The sequence below is a fragment of the Podarcis gaigeae genome (assembly GCF_964106915.1).
Source record: "Podarcis gaigeae genome assembly, chromosome: 4".
NCBI lineage: Eukaryota > Metazoa > Chordata > Lepidosauria > Squamata > Lacertidae > Podarcis > Podarcis gaigeae.
In genome coordinates this window covers 63,431,904-63,449,786 of record NC_139677.1, presented here as the reverse complement: position 1 = coordinate 63,449,786, position 17,883 = coordinate 63,431,904, and the positions used below count along the sequence as shown (strand labels likewise).

General features: G+C 40.2%; 1 long non-coding RNA gene across 1 annotated transcript; it reads left to right on the top strand.

Moving 5' to 3' along the window:
* Positions 1-236: 236 nt before the first annotated feature.
* Positions 237-12,623, top strand: LOC310843864. The gene is made up of 7 exons (XR_014563715.1): positions 237-444; positions 636-692; positions 3,735-4,942; positions 6,664-6,752; positions 8,994-9,098; positions 10,959-11,002; positions 11,680-12,623. It is a non-coding gene; the product is annotated as an uncharacterized lncRNA (long non-coding RNA).
* Positions 12,624-17,883: the final 5,260 nt, after the last annotated feature.

Genomic DNA, 17,883 nt, shown 5'->3' with positions numbered 1-17,883 from the left:
GGGTGTTGCGTGGCAGTTCAGCTTCCATGGCTGGCAGTTCTTCTGCCTCCTGCTGCTGCCTTGAGCCAGGGGCTGCTTCCTCTCCACAGCAGGAGAAGGCAGAGGAGAACAAGCCACAGTGTTGCTGGCTTGCGCGACCGTGCCACATCCAGGTGTCCTGTGTGACAGCGCTGCATCTAGGCGTCACACACAACATTGTGACATCACACATGGCATCGTGACATCACACATGATGTCCAGACAAACATCAAGGTGGGCAGCCTCCCCACTAACAAATATTGGGGGCCTCAAGAGGTTTCAGCTCCTAGGAGTGGGCGTTCCTATCCTGTTTCCCATGAAAGTCAACCAGATGCTCATGAGACAACAGTCTTCTCTTGTTGCTCCTCCATACCTGGTACTGAGAAGGTTGCTGTCCTTGAAACCTAGAGCTTGAATGTAACCAATGTGAGTAGTACACTGACTTATTCTTCATAACTCAGTTGACAAGCCACATAAGCTGGAACCTCTGAGTATAACAGATATACAATTACAGAAATCTATACTCAATAGCAAAGACAAGCTGACAGAGTGAGGTTTTTCTTAAACAACAACAACTTAACTAATCTACATATGTTACATCTTTGTATTTTTCATAGCACAGACTATTCTCTAAAGTCAGATTTTCAAGGACAAAAAAGCTGTCAGAAAATGAGGTGCTATTATTATTATTATTATTATTAAAAGATACCAAGGACTTATTTTTATTGTTCCTATAGACTACCAATCGTGCTGAGAAGCGCATTAACAGAAACAGCTTGTGTCTTCAAAAATAATGATGTTTTCCTTCATATTTTAAGTATTATATATGTTGCTTGGCATATGGGAATAATAATTTGTCAGAATATTTCAGTAAGAATGCGAAAAGATAATGCTTTATGTTGCTGAGTCTTCTTTTAACGATCCTTTGCAGAAGCTTTGACAAAACCTTGGTATAAAATAATTATATTCAACTTGGACATGATTATAGACATTACATTTGGCATAAATTAGAATATAAACAGTTATGCCTGAGCACCCCAAGTCAATTTAGTTTCATCATTCTGCTTTTTAAGAATGGCCAGCCAGATGCCTCCAGGACACCCTTACCCTTCCCTTGCTTTGCCCTTTAGCTACCAGTATCAATTTCTGATTGTGGCAGTTTCATTTAGTTTTCATTGGCTAATAGCTGTTGGTTGGCTTTCCCCTCTGTTAAATTGTTTACCTCTTTTCGAAAGTGCTAGTGATCATCAGCATGTCTTGCGCTTGTGATTTCCATATTTTAATTAAATGTTGCATGAGAGAAAACTTTATTTTGATTGTCTTGAATCTACAGGCAATCAAATAATTTGGGTGGCTCTAAGGCTGCAATCCTAACAATGTTAGAACAGAAGTGGTCTTAGGATTGCAGCCCTAGTCAGCATTCTACAAATAGGTGCCATGGAGTTGTTTTGGATTGAGTTCCAGTGGTCATGTGTGATGTTAACATAGGAGAGTGCTGGAGGTGAAATAGTTAAACAGGTTACCCAATCAGAACCCAGGGGGTGGAGTCAGAGGGACTATAAAACCAGCTCTGGGAGGGGTGAAGGAAAGAGTTTGTTGGGAGTTGGGTGGGTGGTTGGAGTGGGAGTGAATTGGGATAGAGTCTGTGGGTAGGTTGAGTTAGTGTAGCGAAATAAGCTGAGTCAGGAACAGTTAGGGGCTAGGAAGACAAGTAAATAGATCTGGATAGGCACACCATGACTGTAATTGACCAATACCGTTTAGGAAACCAGACGCTTGTTAAACTGCAATAAATAAACGGAAGTTTATGTTCCAGTTTAACCCTGACTGGACTCAGTATTGTACCAGGTAGGGCCTGGGTGGTGGCAGCGAGAAATAAAGTGGTGGCACAGGGTTCAATAGACGGTGAAACGTCCGGGGACCCTGTGTGATCACCACATCACAGATCATGAAAACTGGAGTCCAAAAAATCTGGAGGGCACCAAGTTGCAGAAAGAAACTGTAAGTTCCAGTATTATAAATCAAAGGAAAATGAAGGAGAACGGGCCTTTTCAGTGGTGTCCTCCCATCTGTGGAATGCTGCCTTAGGAAGATGCAGCTGGCACCAACCTTATCAATCTTTTGATGCTACACTAAGACCTTTTTGTTTCGCAGGCCTTTAGTTACTTAATGTTGTATCCTATGGTGGTGCTTATCTTTTAGTAGGGAGGTACAACTTGTCCGGATTAATATATTGCTGGATGAGCTTTTTTTGTATTTTTTTTGTTAATTGTTTTAATTTTTCTGGTTTTAAATTCCTTTTATGTGTTGTATTTTACCATTTTTATTGTATAAAGTGACTGATACGTCAACAACAACATTAATTCCTGAAAACTCGTCAGTGCATTTCATTGATTGTTGCTGTATAGGGAAGTGGGAACATTCTTAATAAATAAGAATCTAGTTTATGCAAGAATTTTTCCTACACTCAGCCACTGTTTTTGCTTCTTATCAGGTTGCACAAAAATTTGATCATTCAGTGGCTGATAATTTTTGCTGATAGAACATAAATAGGATAGACTCAGCAATGAATGATGATAATTGTCTATAGCAGTGGAAATGTAATACTGAATTTGTATAAATTTGTATAAATTGAATTTGTCAGATTACCACTGTATCCCTACCTCAAATCCTTTAGCCTTTCCTTGTTGGGAAAATCTTCCAAGCTAATAATGAACTTTGGTATTAGAAGTCATGGTAAGCGCTTACAAATTAATCCAGTTGCCACAATAAGAGACACTAATTGCTGTAACATGCCACTAGTGATGGGGCAGAAATTGGATTTGGTTTGCATTTAAAGGTGACCATAGCTGATTCATGATTTCCAAAACAATATTCAAGCTATCCTTCAAGTTCGCATTCCCATGAATTTTGCACTGCAGTTCTCCTACCAAGTAATGGGTTAAAAAAAATGTGTATACGTGGTAACCTCACTCTGTTCCATGCTTTGTATAGACCCTCCTTTCTTATAGTATGGTTTCTTTTGTGGGTTGTGTAAATCTGTATAAAAAGATATGCTGCAAGTCTGCTGAAATATATGTGCCTCATCTGTGCGTATTTGGCAGATACTATGGAACTTGCACTTTTCCAAGTGATACACAATGTAAGTTCTGTGTTTGCGAGGAATCAGTATATTTGTGTGGCAGCACCTGGGGTTCAGACTCCCTGAATAATGACATTAGACAGGTGCCCTCACTATATTTATGATTCCTGCTGAAAACTTTGTTTTTATTTCAGCCAGTCTGCCCACATATAGTTACCTATATTCTTGCAAAGATTTTACTGGTTTTATATGTGTTTTAATGATCATTATTTGTGTTTTAATGATCAGTATTTTATATATGTTGTTGTTTTTAATAGTTTCGTGGATTTTAGCTGTGTTTGATCTACAATTTTATTATGTACACTGCTTAGATAGCTCTTTGATAAAGCAGTTTTTATAACTTCCTTTAAAAAATTTTTTAGGAGAGAGTTATATAAAGGAGTGAAAAGCTATTGTGAAAGCCTCTTACTTCTTTGACAATGCATTTGCATTATTCTCTGTTTCAAAGACCAGTTTAATACTGGTATGTTCCCCCTGCATTCTTCCTGGAAGTCTACTGCAGGAAGTCTAGTAGAAATTTATGACATCTCTCCAGCTCGGAGGACTGAACTGCAATATTTACGTTTCCTTACAGATTCTTTTATTGGTCACCACTGGTCAACGCTCGAGTTGAAGTGAACCACAAATTCTGTGTTCTGGCAGCAGTACAATTCCCAGGTGCTCATAATGCTATTTCCCACTTTGTGAGCTCTTGACTGGAGTCTTAACTGCATCTCTTTGTTACTGTCTCCCCCTATGAAATAAAAGCCCTGTGAAAAACAGCAAAGTGGTCCCTTGTCCACAATACCCTTTATTAAAACCAGTGCAATCTTTCCCAAAACATTCCTTGTTATTTTATTATTTATCTACTCAAAGATCTATTTAGAGGAGTGTTTATTTAAATATAATATCTATTTTAAGTATATAACAGTGGACTCTTAGCAATCTTTCTCCTTTCTGGTAAAGCAATAATGGCTGTATTTTTCACAATGAATCTTTTAATGATTGTCCTCACTTCAAATAAACCTAATATCTGTTTGAGTAATATCTCTTTCTTGCTCCAAAGGCATGAAATTAAATGATACCATTCACCTCATTTTGAAATTGTAGTTCATTCAATACACTCCAGATGGCACACAGTGATGATAAAATTATGCATATGCTGTTTTGAGGGATTGGCTATGCAAACAAAAGAACTTTGTTTTCTGAGGCATTAGAAATCACCTTCACAAATTTCTCTATTATCTGCCCCCCACCAAAAAGGGGGGGGGCAGCTTGGCCACTGTTGATTCATTAAAATTTTCGATTTACCACTCTAAGTACAAGCCTAAATTTGTAATATAGAAAAAGGGACACAAGTTCACATGCTTAATCTATTAAACACAGAAGTCTAACATCCAAAATAAACAGCATCACTACAACCCAGTCCACCAATCCAGAAAGTCTCATTTGAACATTATGCAAATATATTTATTAATTATAGATATCATTAAGCACATTCATTTTTTTTTAAGCCAGCGGTTCCTTGTCTACTCCTGGTAGGTACCACAACAAAGTTAAGGAAAGATCATACCTGACGACTTGATTGTGCTAGGAAGAAATGTAATTCCTCTCTCATCTGTTCTGCTTTATTTCCTGAGAACATAGCAAAAGGTTTATCAGGCTGTTGAGCTGTACTGCCCCATTTTCTGATGTTTTAGAGGCAGAGGAAAGGCCAGAGCTCAATATAAAGATCAAGTGCTTTGCATGTAGAAGTTTCCAAGTTCAGTCCCCGGCATCTTCAGAAAAGTGCTCAGCTAGCAGGTAATGGAAATAACCTCTGCCAGAGACTCTGGAGACCTTCTGCCAGTCAGAGGAGATAAGTGTGGGTTAGATGCACCAATGCCCTGACTCAGTATAAGACAACTTCGTATGCCCATATATAACAGTGCATGGCTCTGCATCTGTTTCTCAATTCATGTGAAAGTGTATCGTTTGAAAGTAGAGTGACTTGCTTCTCTCCAAGTCTTGAATACTTAATAGTTATGCACTAGAAAAAAGAAAAAAGAAAGTTGTAGAGTTTAGAGAACTGGAATATTATATTGAGAAACGGCATGAAGAAGAAGAAGAAGAGTTTGGATTTGATACCCCGCTTTATCACTACCCGAAGGAGTCTCAAAGCGGCTAACATTCTCCTTTCCCTTCCTCCCCTACAACAAACACTCTGTGAGGTGAGTGGGGCTGAGAGACTTCAGAGAAGTGTGACTGGCCAAGGTCGCCCAGCAGCTGCATGTGGAGGAGTGGGGAAGCAAACCCGGTTCCTCAGATTACGAGTCTATCGCTCTTAACCGCTATACCATGGATTCAACCATTGAGTCCTGCTAATGGAAACCAGCAGAAGCTCTTCTGCTAACACAACAGGTCTTTTTGTTCCTTCTATACCCCTTGCATGGCCCCTCTCCCCCAAACAGTGCAGCAGGGAAAGGGAGGATAATTCCATACGACAAACTGAAATTATTGTGCTGGTGGGATGATTTACTTAACAGTATGGAGAATTGCTCCCTGCGATTCCAAGTAAACATAAGTGGGTGTGAGTGTGAATAAAGTTCATGCAGTATTATGCTGGTGACACCTTGCCCCAAATTTCCTAATGCCTTCTCTCAGCACCTTCACATAGATATGAATAAAATTCATACAGATATGGAATAAAATTGGGGACACATCATACTCTGTCGTACTCCACAGTTCCATTGCTAGAGGACTGAGGCAAAGCTACCTAGTTCTCTCCTCCGAAACCAACCCTGAACATAGGAGCTAAACCACCATAAAATGGTGCCCCACAGGATACATTGATCAATGGTTAGAAAAGCCTATGAGATATCCTGGAGAAGCAACAAGGTCACATTCCCTTTGTTAGTTATCCACTAGATTCTGCCCCCAAACTGCAGGCTGCAAGGGGTCAATTTAGGCTAGGAAAGATCCCCTGAAGAGTGAAGAATGTCATTTTGAAGATGATAGCACTTGGTAACTTGGGTGATGGTTTTTCTAGAACAAATAAGGTGGAACGGTCTATAATATTTGGGAATCTAAGTGTTCAATCCATTGATGATTCAGTTTTCTGCCTATGGTAATAAGTTCAAAGGTATATGGTGAGCAAGAGAGGATCTTTTGTGCATATATCCAGTGGAGAGTCCTAATTTTTATGTAATGCTAATTTGTCTGAGTGGTAGCAGCACCTCAAGCATGGTATTTACTCTGTCTGGGCTCTAAGCCAGCCAAATTAGGATGTTTCTTGGATGGTCTGAGTAGGTCAGCTGGGGCAGAAGAGGTCTGCATTTTCTGGAATTCTCATGCTGACGTGTATAACAAGCAAGAGGTTCCCTTATTATTAATGAATGTGGGTGGAGGTGATCAATTACATGCTACTGCTTTTTTCCATTATATATGTAGGCACACTGCATTCCTTCCTGGGCAAACTGTGGCATACTTAAAATGACAGCAAGGTTCAATAACAGGAATTTATGGCGTTGTGTTTTTGGTACTAGCTAAAGACTTTGTTTACCCAAGCCTTTCTTGGTCAATAATACCAGCCTTGTAGTACTTATTCTCTGGCTTACTGTGGAAGTAGATTCAGGTAGGTAGCCGTGTTGGTCTGGCACAGTCGAAATATATATAAAAAATTTTTTAAATGTCCAGTAGCACCTTAGAGACCAACTAAGTTTGTTCTTGGTATAAGCTTTTGTGTGCATGCACACTTCTTCAGATACACTGAAACAGAAGTTATATAAGGGTCTGGTGAGTTCTGTTTCAGTGTATCTGAAGAAGTGTGCATACACACAAAAACTTAGAGACCAACTAGGTTTGTTCTTGGTATAAGGTGCTACTGGATCGACTGTGGAAGTAGATGTATTTATTGTTTTTAATGTATTGATTTTATGGAGATTGTATCTATAGGGTTGTGAACCACTCTAGATTTTTCAACTAAAGAGTGGGATATATACAAAGACTCTCAAAAAATAATAAATAAGACTACATTTTATACTAGCAGGGGCTGATGTGACTTGTGGTACAAAACATCTGGAAGGACCAATTTGGCAAAGTTTGGCCCAGCTCTTCTATCAAGAAGCATATACCGTACTTGATATTTGAAGAATATATGTGTGCAGAGTTGTGTGTGTGTGTGTGTGTGTGTATGTGCATCACACATCTTACTACTTCTAAAATGCAAGTGCACAGTATTTTCAACTTGCACTTACAGAGTTCTTTAAACCTGCTGTGCTTTATCTGTAATGCTCTCAGACCCAGCACCTCAGTCCTAAGCATATGGAGCTGACAAAGTCCAATTGATTTCAATGGAACTACGTCCAAGTCAGTGTGCTTAGGATTGCAGCCTCAGTCATGCAAAATCCTGATAGCATTTTCTGGGACTTCAGAGCTACAGGATTATACTGTGTAGTCCAAATGAAATGCTGAAGTGTAGGAAGATGAGTGTCAGTGTTGGTTTCATGGTGAATAATGTTCCCGGAACATGAAACAAAATATCTCTGGGGCTCCTTCAATAGTAAAATCATTACTGCTGCCTTTAAAGAGTGACAAATTAATGTCTCCACTAACAAAAAGATTACCTCCTGTCCCCATGGCAACGACTCCTTCAAAGTACGGAAGCCTCAAGACAAATGGTAGTCCATTTAGCACAGGAAACGCACACGTTCCAAATGGGAGCTAGCAGGGGTTCTTCACCTACAACCGCCATTGCAATCCGCTGTATTTATTTTAGGTAGCTAGTTTTACCGACTCAGGAATTCCAATGAAATGCTCTTTTGTAAATGTACCGGTCTAGTTAAGAACTGCATTGTGCGAAGGGTGGAAAAGGTTTACTTTCTTGTAGTTTCACACATTGATTCTGATGAACATTTCATGCAAAAAGAGTTTCTGAAGTAGAACATTTCAGAATTCATGAATAGTAATTGAGCCCTTTAGTTCTGCACTAAACTTAAATCCATTATTCTCCATTTAAAGCAGACACATCATGTTGCTCTACAGAACACTGCTCTGTCACTTCAATGCTTCAATTTCCCCCCTTCTTCTTTTAGTGAGCTGGGCTAGAATATTAAGCATTCTTTGCTCTCAATATTCTTGCTGTGCTTGGCACGTTTGGATTCTATTTGAAATAGGCAAATAGCAATCATGTTGTTCATAAAGAATGGCTTGTATGTGTGCATATACCTTGCTTTTGGGGGTAAGGGCACACTATATGCCACATCTCAAATCTCTAGGAAGCAGCTTGCTTCAGCTCTGTGCTGGATGTGTGCATTAAAATGTAAAACATAATAAAAGTCACTGTCAGATTTCTGCCTTCCCAACCAAACAAATGGGCTTACTTTAGTGTCTGAGGCATATAGAATTTATCTGTCAGAAGGTAATTTAAAATGTCATGTAAAAACAAAGCCTAAAAGGAAGATTAACATTTTTAAAGGACGCATTTAATATTTATCATTTGGCTTTAGTGTTTGATTAAATGTAGCTATTATTGCCCTTCATTCACTGCAGACTGCAGCAGCCCTAAGCCCCTGACAACCTAGGAAGGGTACACTTCATGAACTAAGATAGCTGCTTTCTAATGCAATTCCTGATGCTAAAGATGTCTCACTGCCTGGGTTTAAATCATGCTAAGATTTCTTTTTTACATTTCCACACTAGAAGGGTTTTATGTTTATCTTGACCAACAAATCATGGAGGTGCTTAAGTGAATTATCAAGGTTTGAAAACCACTGTGGTCAACAGAGTGTTATACATAACAAAAATCTAGAGATTCCGGATCCCATTTCCTCCCGTTAGTCACAGACTCTTCACATTTCAAAATCCATTTACAAAGGCTACCAGCAGGAATCAAACTGGACAGTCGTTTTCAAAGTGATATTCTCAGCTTTTCAGTTATCATATCTCCTGTACAGAGTTGTCTTAAGCGAAACACTGCAAGGTGAGTAGATACTGCAAGCATTTCAAGAATGAGTTTTCAAAGAAAACCAAAGAAAGCTAAAGGAACAGGCTGCTGACACTCTGTTCGAGCCAGCAAAGTGCAGAAGCTATCAGGCTCATACAATGGAGTTTTCCCAGCAACCCGCCTGCTCTTTAGTATATGTGTTGTGAACACCTGAAAATGAAGTATGGGAGCCCCTGTGACAGCTTGGGATGGGCACAGCAACAGGAGGGGAGGACCTGGTCAAGTTAGAATTCCTGGTGGAATTTTGCTCACCTTGAATGAACAAAAATACCCTTTTGCTACAGCCGTGTATCTTCCATGCCTTGGGCAAAAAACAGCAGGGAGTAAGAGTTTGACCACAATCCAGCCCCAGAATTGCTGGTGAACCTGTTTCATTACAAATGTAGAATTCCATTTGCTATATAACATGTATCGTCCATCATAAAAAGATGAATTGAGAGAATAATGTTGACACGAAACCTTTATTTGTTGTGGGCTGGAGATATTAGAACGTTATGGGATGCCAGTTAACATCATGTCCCTGGGATCTGACTCTCTGTCTTCAGAGGACTAGATTGGGGATTTGGAGAAAATATGCTAATGGGGAAGTATTTGCCCTCAAAGCTGGACTAAGATCTCCCCATTTACTCTGAAGCTCCGGAAAAAGAGAATCTCATTTTGCCAGCAGCTCTCCATTCTGAAAAATTAGTGTTGCTCTCCTCAGGCTCTATTCCAGAAGAGCCAGCTGAGCTATGGTCAGAGTTAATGGCTAATGAAACAGGCTGGGACACATTAACTGAAGATGATTTCTCACTGGAGGTAGACCTTATCACCCAGATGGAGCTTTCTAAGTATGTCTAAGACAAGGGAGGCAGCCACTAGGAATATGAGTTCTTTTGGCCTTTGGTTAGATCTTGAACGTGCAGAAGAATTGTCTCTCTTATATGCTCTTAGCTGTTAGACCTTCAGTTTTCTCCCTTCTCTTCTTTGAGAGATGGATCTTGGAAGTGTATTGGATAATCTGCAGTGAGGAAAAACTATGGCTTACTGCCCCTTTTATATACATGCAATATCCAAGAAAACGTCTTAAAAATAGTCTATTGACAGTTATTGACTCCAGTTCATTTTGCACATATAATTAGAGTCTGTTCCCCTATGTGGAGGGGATGAAACAAAAGAGGTACCTGTTGTCATGTACAAATTTGGGGAAGAGGTAATAATGTGAATTTCTGAAATAACAGCTGTACCAGTGACTTTAAACCCCAAACTGCATATTTTATCAATTTTGTATGAGTCAAGTAGGGACTTAATATATAAACCACTAACCTTTTTTTTATTAGCTGCTCATTTACCTATATGAAAGGGCTGGAAGGCGTACTCAAGTTTTTCTTTAAATGTTTGGTTCAATAAAGTAAGCTTTCTTCTAATTCCTGACGAAATGCCATAAATGAAGGGTATATGTTCAAAAAACCAGATAAGTAATCCCATAGCTTTCAGAATCCAGACCCCCTACAGTTGAAATAATTACAAAATGAAAATAAATACATTACTGACATAGTAAAATGGCTAGAGTTACAAAAACATTTAGAAGGCCAAGCATAGTAGTTTACGAAACTATTTAGTATGCAAACCATGGTTATTAATGGCAGTTCACAAAGGACAGTAGGCAATGCTTTGAGAATGTAAAATTACAGCTTGTATTAAAATGAATGCTAAATCCGGATCTCAGAACTGAAGTGAATAGTTTCCACACAATATTTGAATAGATGTTTAACTAGAATAACATGATTTGGGGAGCATTTACATATCTCAAAAAGCTGAAACTGGACCTTATAGTCTGGATTTTCTTCTCTGCAGAGGTCAAATCGGTGCCTGTTTGAAAAATTCATGATCCAGAAAAGGTAATTTTTAATGAATATTTATGATATGTCTTTTCTTATCAGAGCTGTGCAAGTTTCCTGATGCTTCCCACAAAGGTTGCTTTCTGGGTTTTTCTTTTTTCTTTTCAAGAAAAGAAGCATGTGAATTGAAACCAGCAATATCTCCATTTTAGTTCACCTTGGCCCTAGTTCCTCACAATTATTATTAAGCTGCATGGCTGCAGAGTTAACTTTCTGAATTTTACTCATTGAATTACTGAAAGTCAAAGAAAGATTTCAGAATCAGAGCCCAGGCCTTATGCTGTGATTCCAAATGCTTAGGGAAAGAGGGATTTAAATTGCTATGCCACATTCACCCATTTCCATCCTCTAGCAATCTCTTTTAGTTGCTAAGATAAGAGACCAGTGTGACCACTGAGTTATAAAAACTATAACATTAAGGAAGAAGATCATCTGTACCATTTGAAGCTGCAATCAGTCCCAACACCAGTCTTCATTAGCAGCTATATCAGCAGTGCTGTTTAGCTGACTGCAGCCTCTGGGAGCTTGTGACCAGCACTTGTAAATGGGGGTTTGTGAGGACATTTTGAGGGGAAAGCTTGGAGTGCTGTTTCACAGTGTACATAGGACCAAGAGACATGAACAGTGAGGGAGCTGCTTATTCCAACACTTATTCCATGTTTGTCTTCCTGCCTGAGAATGTGCAAAACTAGACTTGCAGCAAATGTGAGCTGGTTGCCTTGCTGGAAGAGAGGGTACAGTGACTTGAGGCCCACCTATCCACACTTCAGGCTACTGAGCAAGATGAGGGATTTCTTGACTAAGCAGAGTGGACTGTCCTGGAACAGTGACACAGCTGGGCTGCCCCTAGGGAGGAGGAAGCTCTTCCATTGCAGGAGATGAACCCCTGGATGAACATGACACACAGACACTGATTATGGGCCAGAGGAGCAAGGGCAGCAGTTACAGAACTCAGAATACATCAAGGAGGCTATGGAAGGTACAGTGTACAGAATGATTCCAACTGCTTCCCAGAAGAAGAGACATGTGCTGGTGGTAGGTGACACTCTACCGAGGCAGATAGAGGCAGCAGGATATTTGAAGTCGTACCTCGCCTGTTTTGTGAACAATGAAACGAGAAACAGGTTTTGGGGACACACACACACACACACACAGAGAGAGAGAGAGAGAGAGAGAGAGAGAGAGAATAACTGCCTTTAAGAATTAAAATATAGACATAAATGACTTTTTAGCAATTACTCACAAAGAGAATATATATTAAAATACACATTGGACTATGGTTAAACACTCAATTAAAACGACTACTAGCCCCGGGTCTTTGCCAATTAATGTGTGCTGTGTCTTGGGCCTCTTTCCACAGATTTGAAGCCTTTCCTCCACAACCCCAGTGGAGTTGATGGGGGAAAGATCTTTAACAATGTTCAAAAAACTATAATGCACTGCATCCCTATCAAATGAATCTTTGTTTTATAGCTAATCAAGCCCCAGCCTATCAAGAATCCTTTGGGATTTTATTCTTAACTACTGTAAATTAGTTTCTCCTTTAATTGATAGCAAGAATGACTAGTCCTATTTAGCAAATCATTGCCGGAATGATGAAGCATGGGCTCCAGTGTGCACCAGTTCAATTTCCGCTGTCTATCCTGTTAACCTGCAATGGTACTTTCACGCACATCCTGCAGCTCAGCTTCTGCTGACTGGGCTCTCCAGATACCATTCTGTAGACTCAAATGAAACATAACCCCAATTTAGAGCGAATCATTCTCGACTACGGCAAACTGTTTCCAGAGTGGAAACAATTCCATAATCAGGACGTTGACAATTTGGGTTGGTTTGATTTGATGTAGATAAGCAGCACAGCAGGGGGTTGACTGCCTGTTTTGCTAAAAGATTTTTTTCAAAATTGCTTTCCTCCTCCTTAAGGTTTTGCACACCCTAGGATATTTGGCTGCTTGTCCATCTTTGCCCATTTTGTTTTTTGAAGCAAGAAAGAAATTGGCACACAAAGAAATAAATACCAAATCTGTCTCTAAAATGAAAAGGTCATCTGAATTATTGTGGGAGAAGAGTGACATAGCATAGCGTGTGTGAAACCTTTAATGATGGAGGCTTAGAACACCTTTCACCAACTTGGTTGGTGCGCCTGCTGTGACCTTTCATGGACAAAATGGCCTTGACACTGTCACAGCTCAGAGGACTACTTGGGACTTTATGTGGTGCTGACACCACCAACTTACTTTATTTTGTGGGAAACTGCTATGGATGGATCAGTACACCCACATTTTCTGTGCCTTTGTAATGTACAGCATAGAATAATTCAATGCATGTGTAGGTATGGCTATGAAAAGGGTTCAGAATTTCAGCTGATTCAGAAAACGGCGTCCCAGTTACTAAATGCTTTAAATTTTTTCCCAGGTTTTGCATGCGTGTAAGATCTTTGTTGACCTCTAATTCCTTTCTGGGCACAATTCACAGAGATGATCTTGAACCATACAGGACATGCAGCCAACTTATCTGAAGGGCTGTCTTCTTCAATACAAACATGAGGTGTCCCCACTTTGAGAAGTTAGGTAGCTACAATGATGGGGCCATCTTAGCTGCCTGTGACACCACCATTATGGAACACCCTCCCTTGACAAACGACTATCCCCTACATTATTGTCCTTCAAATGCCAAGTGAAGAATACTTTAGTCCTGAAAAAGGTATCAGATTTATTGACCTTTATTATATATTATGTTGCTAGTTCTTGTTTTTGTTTTTCACAACTTCCCAACTGGAGAAATGTACAGATCTCACAAGGCGAGGGGGCATAATGGAGAGAAGAAAGAAGCAAAGAGGTGGAGGCTCTTTTGTTTTGATGGACATATCTAACTTTCAATCATAGTTAATTCTTTCTCCAGAGTACTCCAATCACAGTGATTTGAGGAATAAACAGAGTTGTTCTTCACGTATTATGCCATTCTCCCCTGAGGGTATAAGCAGCAGAGTTAGACTATTGGAATTTTTCTTTTTCCTAACAAACAATTAAAAATCATAGCGCTCTCTTTCTTTTTCATGGAGAATACATCCAAGAAGGGGGAGAAGCCTTGAAAAAACCCCACAATGGTGACTTCTCTAGTTTTTAAACTGAAGGTAAACTTACTATGCATGGTAGCCTCTGGACTTGTTTGCCTGAACTTTGGCAAGCTTCTTAGCCAGGGACACCTCTCTCATGCCTCCAGTTTTTAGATTGATTGCCCACAAAAAAACTAGAGAATGTGAGTTTTATTTTCCACTCCAAGAGGTAAAGCATGCCCTTGTAGGAAAACTTCACTTATATAAACTTATCTAGCTTGATCCCCGCAGATGAGGCAGCCATGCCCACAATTTGTATTCAATTGTGGCATAAAATAATAAAGTTAAAACTTTCAAAGAAATTTGCACATAAACACTCTGGCAAGCTTAATCCACTTTGGAAGAGAGGGTATCCTTTTGTGGGAATGTTGAGGCTGGCAGGAGAGGATATGTTGATTATTAATATCCTTCCTAACTTGCGCTAGCAATTCTCCTAAAAGAATAAAGACACCACTTATTCATAAGTAACAAAAAGTAGTTTTACTCACAATCAGGCAGAGCACACTGTGATTCCTGAAGGCAGGCTTTAGGCTTAAAATTACAAACATGTACAAACAGGTTTACTCTGTATGGGAGATAACCTGGGGGAGACTGCTGGTTAGCAGCCAGCAGTCCAGTTCAGGTCATGCAGGAAGCAGGCAGGGCAAACAGAAGATGTGGATTACATCCCACCCCTTTGACTATAGAAGTCATCTGTTTATGCAGAAAGGGGAAAAAAGTTATGTGTGTTTTTAGATTCCCCATTCTAGTCAAATGGGACAAAGCAGATCAGATTCATACTCAAATAAATGTATTAAATGGGACAGAACTGAGCTTATCTAAAACAGACTGGTTGCTTTCAAATGCTATAGATAAAGATGCTAGGCAAATATTATGGTTGCTGCACATGTCTCTGTCCAGCAGCTAATAGACTTCAAGGAAATTTTGTTAGTGATTATCTATATAAAGCTTAGTAACCACACCATAGCATTCTGGTTATAATATTATCATTTTTATACCTGTCCGCTGGATGCTGACTCCACAGAAGCTTTCAAGCCCAACACCCTCAAGGTAGATCTCATCCTTTCATAGTCCCCATTCTCATTATAACCACTGCTGTCAGTTGGTGAGCAAACATGTAGGAGCAGGTACTTGCTGGCGTTATTTAATTACTCTCTCCTTCTGAGCTGCAGGATGGATGAGTGACCAGATGGCAGGATAAGATAGCCAGAGACGGATTTAGGGCAGCATGACTGGTTCCCCTGTTTGTAATATATTAGCAGATGGGCAATGGTAGGATTTGAGGTTGAAATCTAGTAGTAGGGCTTGGTCAACACAGGATGGAACTAAGAACCCAACAACTGCCCTTTAATAAATGCTTGCTTATCTGCATTGCAGCTGGAGTGGGAACAGTTCTATGAGATAACTCATTGTGCTGAACACCTGCCCCTGTGACTTTATGCATAGATACATGTGTGCCTTCCCACACCAATACAGTGGAACCTCTACTTAGGGACGTAATCAGTTCTGGAGATCCGTCCGTAAGTCGATCGGGGTTGCTGGTAGAAGCGCCGTTGTGCACAGGTGCATTTGGCGACGGCATGCTTCTGCGCATGTGCAGAAGGCGGCAGCCCTTCTGCGCATGCACAAACGACAGAAGCTGCTTCTGCGTGTCTGCAAATCATGGCAAACCCAGTATTTACTTCCGGGTTTGCCGCGGTTGCAACTTGGATCGGGCCCAAGAAGAGACGGTCGTAAGTAGAGGTTCTGCTGTATCTTTCCCTATAAATGAATGAAGATACAGTTGTGTGTGTAACTGTTTTATTTCCATTATGTTCCAAAATAATTTTAATGTAGATCGTGTAGCACCACAGAATCATTTTCTTGCCTTCTGACTTTCCAGTTCCATGAAAACTTTGTGTAAGTGATAAAACACCACATCAAAATTTGAGCCTGATGAGTTGCAAAATTATTTGGGGTGATTTTCATGACAGTTCTAATAATGAGTTGTTGTCTCCTATGAACATGAACATTTTCTGCAGAATGTATTCGACAGCTTCCTAATAAGCAACAACTCCCATCCCTTCTACTTAGTCTGGATTCTGGAGGGAGCTACATCCCTACTATAAACTACTGCTGACATTTTGTCCTAGGGCAGAACTCTGTTTGATGGAAAGGGATGCTTGTTTTCTTCTGGTCCCTTGGCATTTTCAGGATCCAAACATCTTGTTAGACCTGTTGTATTTATTTTGGTTGAGTTTTTTATGTTATAAATTCATTTCTTACCTCTGTGACCTGTAGGCTTATTGAAAGGAGGCTGCAGTGTTTTCAGAATGAGAATTTCTCACTGAGGAATCTGGCTAATTGGCACTTTTCAATAGAAACAGAAATAATAGTGTCAATCAAGTGATCCTCTGGGCTCATAGAGATACAATGCAAGAGCAAATTTCCCGTTTTACTGATTAAATTGCTTTTGAAAAATGAGCATAGTACAAAGGAATAAACTGCTTGAAAAATAAACTCTACATCAGAACAGAAAAAGAAATATTTGGCGTACACAATCTACTGAATTGTGGTGTATTCTGAATTTATTTTAAGGAAGCAGCTTTATTGTTGTTTTGATACTGGTTACCACCATGATATATTTTTTTCTTCATGCTGGTGGTCTAGACTTTTTAGCAAATAAATAAATAAATAAATAACCAGAAAGATGGAGTCAGGAGAGAACCCAGTCTACAATAAAAGCTATGTAGCAATAAGTGAACAAGGTCCCAGCACTGGCTGGGATTAGGGATCACAATTAAACAGACTTGATGTGTCGCCTATTCATCAATCAATCACTGGCATTTGTTCTACAGTAATACTTTCATTTAAACTACAATACCCTTTTGCACAGAATTAACTAAAAGGATGACTTTGCCACCACCTCACCCTTTCCACTGATTCAGCTTCTGAGAGACTTTTGCTTCAGCTAGGTGTGCTGCTCCCGGTTTATTAAGCAGAGGTGGTACCCAGGTGTTGCTGAACTTCATCTCCATCAGCCTTCACCACTGGTCACATTGGCTGGTGCTAATGGGAGTTAATAAGACAAAAACACATGGGACACCAGTCAATTAATCAGTTTTAATTCCTTAACTTGCAACAGCAGCAGAATATCTCAACTACAACAGGAACACAGCTCTCACATTAGGGTTTCATCTAACAAAGTAACCTTGTTAGTGCAAGGAGTTCCTCTCCTCACATGCTGCCCACCCCAAATCTGCTCCAAGGGACATGGGGAACACCTGGTATACAGGCTGAGACCCTACCTGCCAGTGGACTGTCTCGCCACAGTGGTGCATATTCCAGTTATCTCTCACTTGGATTACTGCAATGCACTCTATGTGGGGCTACCTTTGAAGGTGACACAGAAACTACAACTAACCCAGAATGCAGCAGCTAGACTGGTGACTGGGAGTGGCCGCCAAGACCATATAACACCTGTCTTGAAAGATCTACATTGGCTCCCAGTACGTTTCCGAGCACGATTCAAAGTGTTGGTGCTGGCCTTTAAAGCCCTAAACGTCCTGGGTCCAGTATACCTGAAGTAGCGTCTCCACCCCCATTTTTCTGCCTGGACACTGAGGTCCAGCGCAGAGGGCCTTCTGGCGGTTCCCTCACTGCAAGAAGACAAGTTACATGGAACCAGGCAGAGGGCCTTCTCAGAAGTGGCACACACCCTGCGGAATGCCTTCCCACCAGATGTCAAAGAGAAGAACAACTACCAGACTTTTAGAAGACATCTGAA